Source organism: Bidens hawaiensis, unplaced genomic scaffold, assembly GCF_021521415.1.
Source record: "Bidens hawaiensis isolate Kalapana, Puna unplaced genomic scaffold, B.hawaiensis_p1.1 tig00001575_1, whole genome shotgun sequence".
In the NCBI taxonomy this organism is placed as follows: Eukaryota; Viridiplantae; Streptophyta; class Magnoliopsida; order Asterales; family Asteraceae; genus Bidens; species Bidens hawaiensis.
In genome coordinates this window covers 940,393-949,825 of record NW_027491088.1, presented here as the reverse complement: position 1 = coordinate 949,825, position 9,433 = coordinate 940,393, and positions in this window count along the sequence as shown.

The following is a 9,433-nucleotide window of genomic DNA, read 5'->3' as shown; positions in this document are numbered from 1 at the left end:
CTAAACAAAAACCATGAAGCAATCAAGCAACCAACCTGCAAGATATGATGAGAAGTTAATGATTTGTGCAAATCAACAAGTTGTTGACAAATCAACTCATTACTTTCACAAACATCCCTCTTCCTCCTCCATTATTATTATTTCCTTCATCTTGCTCCATAACTCCTCTCACCGAAAACACAACACAACAAACAAACACTGGAGTAGAGTAGAAGGTGAATAATATTAATTAAAGAATTGGGGAAAAAAGGAACGAAAATGGCGGACAATAAATACAAAGACATAACATAAAGTATATCTATCTAAAGTCCAACACTCCAACCACTTCAGAATTCAGCATTAGATGTTGTTTATTGGGCTTAGTTGGCTCAAACCAAAACTGCAAATTACTAACTTTTCTTTTCCTTTCCTTTTTATACTTTTCTTTCATACTATATTTTCTTTGATAAAATTATGAAACTACTTTTCTTTTTTCTACTTATTTTCCAGTGTATGGTATTCCACTATAGTCATGTGAGCAACAAATTTATAGTCACACGTTACAAAACAAGTATGCCACGTATATTCTTTACTTTTCTTTTCTTTATGTATCTCAGCTACTACACATAAATTCGGGTTAGATATTTGACACGAAAGGTTCCCTTCGTGTATCACCATTTTCACCGGGTGTCATAAGTTAATTTTCTTTAAACATATAACTCAATAGGCTCTTTCTTCTAGTATCATCTTTCTTTCGAGTATTAACAATTAAATTGATTTATCAAAGCATTTTTTATACATCTTCTACATGATTAGCTTTTCGTTCGTTGTCTCCCGTATCATCATTCTGCTGTGTAATGTATGTTAATAACAAAATGTTAATTTGTTGAATTGTTTAGAATAAGCATCATTCTGTTGTGTAGTGTGTCTCCCGTATTTTGGTCACACACCATAATAGTATATTCTTTCCATATATTATTATTATTATTATACTGTTGAACTTTGATTTTCTTGGTATTGCTTCATATATATGTATTTTAGAGCTGATGGTCTCTCTGAAAGCCACCTCTTTATCCCTTTGGATAGAGGTACGGTGTGCCTACATCCCACCCTCCCCAGACCCTACCTATAGCTCTGCTGTTGGTGGGACTTCACTGGGTATGATTGATTGATTGATGTATGCATGATGAATCAATTCAAATTCGGCATTCACAATGAGGATTTAAATCTATTTTACATTTACAAACTGCATACCAACAAAAAAGACTTTGGAGAATACTATAGAACAAAGGGACATGTCAATAAACACTTTGTTCACCTTCTTTCCTGATACGGCATTGATACTATTCGAGTTCATCTTTCGGCACAAGATTCATCAATATATTTTTTTAACTATAGAACGCGATACCACCCACCCGAAACACAATTTTAAATCATCTCCCTTTTTTAAACTTTATATATATATATATAAATAATCATAAAACATGTTTTAGGGTAGATGGTGACATGTTACCATCTTTTGCATAGCTTATATATATGAGTGTCTAATATAAGGTCAAAAGATGACCAAACATCAAACCTAACCTTATATTCTTTCACAAGCACCCTTCCAAATGCTATAAACACTTATCGGTTTGGACTTTTTCTCTCAAATTTTTGCACATTCAAAAGTCCTTTTGCCTTCATATGCACCAACTCACTCTATCTTTCATTATCTTCCTGACATTTTCCCCTTGGATCTTGTGCTACTGTTGCCGATCCCGTGCCACCCGGGATCAACGAAGGCTGGCTAACATCAGTACCAAACAAACTCATCATGTATATAAAACTCACACAACACACATGACCAACACACATACATTCCTAGACTTCAAAAAACAACAATATTAATTGATATATCACACCCTTTTGAAGTTCGACTAGCAATGACCCTTCATTCCATGGGACGGCAGCATGGTGATCCGATAGAGGTAGGCAGCGGTGGTGGTGGTGGCGACAGTGGCACGTCTTCTTCCTCCATAGCTCTTTTGCAAGAAAGATTCAGACAGCTGCAGAAAATGCGGGAGAGGCGAGAAGAAATGAAGCTGTTAAAGCTGTTTACTGAGTCTGAAACAACGAGTCCAACCAAGTGTTATGAGCCTGAAGTGATGTATCATAAGCCAGGTGTGACTGCAAGGCCATCTTTTCAAGACTCTTTAACTCTTGGGCTTGATTTATATGGAAAGAAAACGGAACACCAGCCATCAAAGACTCCACCTTTCAGAGACTTTTGGTCCATGGATTCAGTAATGGTTAGCACATCGCGTGCTCATGACAAACCGGACGTTGATACTTCACTTCATCTGTAGAAAAGGCTTGATTTTTATGTTTCTTTTGTTCCTTAGTAGTGTTAAGTTATAGCAAAATCTAATGATGAATAAGAGGATGAAAATGAAATTATATTTTGAAATAAAACACATATAGTGATCAAGTTGGAATCCCACTTGGTATTGATTTGATTAGTGGTTTATCAATAGAACAATGTGGAATCATTTGGCAAATTTATATTAACAAAAGAAATTGTATTGTTTTTATAAATATCTGCTAGTAAATTCATCAAACACTTTATTAGTATTAGTATCCCTTTTGAAAAATTGACAAGGAATGATATTATTGATTTATGTTAACAATAACTTAGTTACTATTGATCGCCCACATCCTGTTGATCCAAGCGGTTTTTGCTTTTAAAATGTTGAATGTTAGTTGTTGGGTTAAAAGTAATTTAAAAGAATATGGGTCACAAATATAAAAAATTTATCGGGCTTAAAACCGGTTTGCCGGTAAAAACCGGTATTTTAGACAAAAACCGCCGGTAGGATGTTCAAGCAAACCGGTCAAAAATACCGGACTCAAAATACCGGCTTACTGTGCGAAATCCGGTTTAACCGGCCGGTTTGAACCGGTTTTTAAAACACTGGATTAACTAACATTTTCTAGTTGACCAATTCTGTTTATGAGTTGTGAATTGATTGTTATTATTATATATTTTTTTTGAATCAGTTAATTGTAAATGTAACTTAGTTTTAAGTGATATTTGCTTTGATCAAACAAATTCAAAGTCTCTTGTTTAACATTGTATTTTGTAAGGCTTGTATTGATTTCTAAATACACTAATTTTGTAAGTTGTATCATTAGTAACTGATATAGATTTTTTTTAACAACGAACACACAAATATAATTCTTTTTAAGGGCGAACACAAATAATTAATATAGATTATTTTACAGAGTCTTAGTGATTACGATTCCATCTAACAAAATCAAGGATGTTTTCATAGTTCAAATCAAGTCAAAAACATAAAATAATGTATAAATTCCATCTAATAAAATATAAGGAGTTTTAAAATTTATAAATAAAACAGGTTGAAAAACAAAAATCAGATTTTTAAAATTCATGGGTGGCATCTATAGCTTATAATTTCTTATAGAAAATTAGAAAGTATGAGCATTAAAAACTTAAAACTGGGAAATAATAAAAGCCTAACAAGTTAACAAGTTCAGCCTGATTTGGTCCAGCAACTCTCAACCCATAGGTCGGCCCAATCGTAAAAATAGGTCAATTGAATTCCAAACATAATAATATAACTAGGTTAGTTACCCGTGTAGCACACGGGTTATAGTAAGTTTTTTTTTTAAATAATAACATAATGTGAAATACAAAAAAATGTATCACATATATAAAGATATATTATACAGTAAAAAAATTACACATTACGTAATTTGAAAATAAAAAGTTGTTAGAAAATTCATAAATCATAAATTATTTCTTTGTTATTTTCTATATCAGAACTTAGTTGTAAATGACTACTTTAATAAACCAACCCGTGAATCAAAACTCATTTTAATCTTAAACTGTTTTGACATGAACATGTTTAATACTTTAACCGGTTAAAGAAACACACCCGTTTCGTATTGGTTGCTTATAAAAATATAATATTATTAACTAATGCTATATATTTTATATTAAACAAATTAACATATTTATGATGATATTAATTTTTTTAAATTAGAATGGAATTATTAAAAATTGAAAATGAAGTATTAAAAAAGAGAAATGTATTTAATATGAGAGAGATAAGGGAAATTTTGTAAGGATCAATATAGTGATGACATGCGGCATTTAAAAAATTTTATTTATTAAATAGTATAGATTGTTACTTTTAATTTAAATCATGGTTACCACTTAAATTTATTTGTTAACATATGTCATTACTCATTACTACTAAGATGGATGTTATAGTGGTATATCGAAATCTATGAACATGCAAGTGTCATCATCTTGTATCATGCCAAAACCCTAATTAAAAAATCAAAACCTTATAATCGTATAATGGTTAGTGATTACATCTAGAAAAACATCGTGTTTGGAGAATAGGTAAAACATTATTGGATTAGACCTAAGGCCATGACCCTCGTGTATAAGCGATGCTGATCAAGTACGTTTTGAAAGGATAGGTACAATATTAAAAGACTTATGAGGGTTTGTATTGCATGCCTTTTTAAGTATTTCTCTTTGATTCATTGGCGTAGGGGCAGATTGGCGGATAAGGTCAAGGTCGTAGACCATGCGACGAAATGTCAAACAATAGTTTCTGTGGCGCTTGTCTTTGAGGGAAGACTTTAGAAATGCAAGCGTTCTTTACTAAATACAAAGTTACTTCGGTCATTTTTTTATCTTCTTCCAAATAGGTATATGCATATATTAGGTGTAAGGAGATCTTGGAGGGCATGCTCCAAAAACATGTTATAGTTTGAGGTCGTGTAATATATATTTTAGAGGCACGTTTGATTTGACAAACACATCTTATCAGAGTGTCAAAACATTACTCGGATGAATACTTGTGTTTCTCTATTTACGTAACTTAATCGTTTTGTGTTATGTACAACCAAAAGAGACCATTAGAGATCTCTAGTTCTTTAGTTTTGAAAATGACTAAATTAAAATGATTTTAGTAAATCAAATTGAAAGTTTAAAACAAAGCGGTGTTTTGAAAAATCAAACTCATAATTTGTATCATTTTTTATATATTACTTTTTATCATGTAAATAAGTATGAAGAAAACTTAAAATTGATGAAGAAAGCATATTCAACTAAAAAGGCAAAAATATGATAATGTGTGATTGTGTGTTTATAGAATTTTAAATATGGAGAAATTAATGTCGCATATGATATGATAATTAAAAAGATTCCAGAGAAAATGATTGGGGTACATGTGTCATCCAACATCCCATGCGAGTGTCACAATCATTTATTCCAAAACTTATATCAAACCATAGGAAAGTACAATATTCATAACATACAAATTGATAGTGTAATATTTCTGGTGTTTATGTTTAACAAGGCCTAAACTTTGATTCAGTTTTCAAAAGGGATAAGAAGATTTGATAAGAGAAATAATAAAACTGTCATTACTTCGAAATTTGGTAAGGTTACAATATATGATTATTATATATAAAACAATAAGAAGCAAAATTTCTATAGGAGTTGAAGACAAAGAAAAACATACATAATAATTTAATTTCATAAATGGCTCTTAGATAATTTACAAAGTATATATGCCATCTCTTTCAAACTATCTTTTGATTGCTTGTCAATAACTTATATATATATATATATATATATATATATATATATATATATATATATATTTTATGAAATATGTTTTGTTATGCCTTTTTCTATATACCACATTATCCTTATGCCTTCTTTATTATATCTTTATCTGATTTAAGATATACACACCACATTATCTTCATAAAATAAAGTTTGATTTCTTTTGATTGTCTCGATGTCACATTCTTCATGTTAGAAGATCTTAAACACATAATATCGATTGGATTTGGCTGGAAGATCTTGAACACTACTGAGCGAAAAAGTTGGATGAATCACGGCTCAGTCTGACTCACACCAAAATCCACCCCCCCCCCCCCCCCCCGCGAGTATAAGATAAAAAAATTATACGATCAATTTCTTTGATGACTATGTGGTTCAATAAAGTATGTTGTAAGATATCAATTTGACCACATTTCTAAAGATAAAAAATAGATCTAAGTTAGCATATTAGACCCGGACAATTGGTACGTTTGGTATAATAATTACCCAACATGAAACTATTCAACTAACTTTGACTTTGAATTCGTTTGGTAAAATAGACACCACATAATAGGACAAAAATATATCTTTAATATCATTTCAATGAACGTGTTAGTTAAGAATTATGTTTTGGTACTACTCGTTCGTGTGCGTTATAATTAACATTAACAATACACATTAAAGCCATTGTTGGTCTTAAATATGATGTTTCGTTATTGATAATAAATTCATATTTTTGTTTTAGGTAAATGGTCATTTTCATTGTCTGTCACCAATAAACATTAAGCAACACACACTGTTCATGTGCACATATATTAGTTTTTCAGTTTTTTTTTAGTTTTATTGATATTTGGTTTAATTTAGGTTTTCGGTTTTGGTTTAGTTTTTTTCTGTTTAGTTTTGTTTCAATTATATTTAGTTTGTTTGGTGTTTAGTTTAGTGTCTATTGAGAAATGAAAGAATATGGAGTGTTCACAAATTAAATGAAATGTTCACATGAGTTTTAACTTCTAATTGGGTTGAAGTTCGTTATATTTTTTTTAGATCTTCATAACCAATAATAATTAATTCATATTTGGTAGAAATGATTTCAAAAGCTAAGATCATTGTATTAGTAACACATGAAGCAGGTGCAGGAGTTCCCATCGGCCCTTCAATAAGCTTACTCATATCTTACGAACCGAAAAACCAACAGAAACTTGTGCAGTTCTAACATTAAAACGAATGGCGTCAATGAAGAAACACGGATCCGATCCCCTCAACGGGTCCTGGATCCAATGAGTTACAGCGTAGAATATAATAACAACCAACACGATATGAGCACAACTCCCCAAAGTCCAGTGACTGTAACCTGCAAAACAGACACCGTGAGTCTCGTCACGGGAAAGACAAGAGGGGGGATCTTTCCGTAACCACCCTCCGGCGTGAGAATAAGTACAGTTCTGAATGAGATAAAGTACTTAAGTATATAAAGAGAGTACGGTGAAAGTGAATGAATACCTCATGGAGATTGAGAGGATATTTATAGCCGAAGGATGTGGGAAGGTGATTGCGCCAGCTGTCCTTTTCAGAGGATGCTCTCGTAACCAACTGGACACGTGTCCTCACATGATAGGTTCAGTTATACGTTGCATGTGCATGTATAACAACCTGGACACGTGTCCTCATGTAATAGGATGATAAACAACCCTGGCCATGTGCACGGTTATAACGACCTCGCCAGGTGTCCTTTATTAATTGGCCGAGAGGTCACGTATTACCCAAGAAAGCAATTTGGTAAATCTTCTAGAAAGTAATTAGTTAATAACAGTTATCATGAGGCATTGCATCCTGGTCATTTTGTGCGGACGGGTACCCGTCTTGCGGATGACTTCTGAGGATGCCAGGATGCTTCCGCGTACGTCATGTGGGTGTTTCTTCCTTAGACGGTTAAGCGGGTGATCCGTATGTCCCGCGGGTGACTTGTGAAGAGCTCTTAGTTGACCTGCGGATAGTACTTAAGGGTTTTTGAGTCTTTTTGGTACCCTACCTCTATAGTTACCTTTTATTTTTCTTCTTAGTCTTTAAGTGTGTTATTTTAATTTTCAATTATGAAAATAGGTCATTTTAGAAAATGTTTCGATTTGCTTTGGCTCGGGTCAAATTGGAATATTTTAAAAGGGTATCAGTTTAGTTATGGTCAACGAGTCAATATAAAAAGGTATCGATTTCTTTCGGGTTTCAACGGATCTTTTTAAAATCGTATCGATTTCGTTCGGGTCATACCGGGTCAATTTTTGAATATATCGATTTGGTTCGGGTTAAAATGAGTCATTCTCAAAACGTATCGATTTGATTTTGGTCCAAACATGTCATTTTAAAAAGGTTTCGATTTGGTTCTGGTTCTTAAATGCGCTTTGGACGTGCTTCAGTTTATTATGGTGCAAAACTTTTCACATGAAATGTAAAAAACAATTTTTGTAGTCAGTTAGTCACTATGTTTGTTAGATTGATGTATGAATGTTCATGTCATCAAATGTGTTCCCGGTTCAGGAAGAAAAGAAACCCGAATCATTCTTGGATGCTTATCGGAAATTTTCTGAATACTTGTTTTTTGATTTGCTTGCTTTCTAAACTCATGTTAGTGAAGTTTGTTTGTTTTTTATTAATATTATTTTTTAAAATTTATGAAGTTTATGATTTTAAGTTTTAAATTTTTTTCGTAAATATTCTCTACTATATAAAATCATTCTTTGTAAGTTTATGTATTTCAGTGCTTTGTTTGCGTATGAATATGAATTATTGAATTGCAATTAAAAATCATGTTGATGTCTGAAAAAAATCTTAAAATATATATTGTCGTTCAAAATTATATATGAGTTTACTTAAGGATTTTTATATTTCCACCCGTGTCATGCACGGATCAAACCTAGTACACATTAAAGCCATTGATGCTCTTAAATATGATGTGTCGTTATTGATAATAAATTCATATTTTTGTTTTAGGTAAATGGTCATTTTCATTGTCTGTCACCAATAAACATTAAGCAACACAAATTGTTCATGTGCACATATATTATTCGAGTATGTTTGGGAAAAAAGTATTTGTTCCAACTATTTTAAATCTTGAGAAATGTTTCAACCATTTTATATCTTTTATGAATCTTAGTATCTAATGAGATATAATAATATCCCTTACACACAAATGACTTCATACCTTACACATTTTACCTCTTTGGCTATATGGACATAAGGTCCATGCACTTTCCGTGCAATGCGTCATGCTAAATTCAATTTCAGAGGTTGTTCAGTAATCTTGTGCGGAGCCATTAAGAGACATGACAAACTAAGATGTAACATCTGAATTGTTCAGCATGTTTTTTAAAACTTACCCACTAAAAGGCTCCATGAACCATTAAGAGATGTCTGTTAAGTGAACCAAACACACTCTACATCTTAACGATTCAAAGATTTATGTTATAGCCAACCATTTATAGCTCTACACCCATAGAGGGAGAAAGTCGTCTATGGTCCTTAAACATTTATGTTCTCCGCTACCTATTTTTAAAGATTTTTTCTTATTTGGTACTTTTTACAAACAATTGATCTATACATAACAAATGTGTCATAGACTCGTGACCGGTCATTTTGGGACAACGATATGATTTGCTTGTCTAAGAAAAGATGCATATAAGACCATCCTCTATGGTGGGGGGCTTTGAAGCCCCTCCACCGTGTCACGTCAGCGCCACGTAAGCACCGAGGGCATTGAAGCCCCACCCTAAAGATACCCCGCTATGGTTTAATGCCCCAAGACGCCCCTATTATATATATATATATATATAT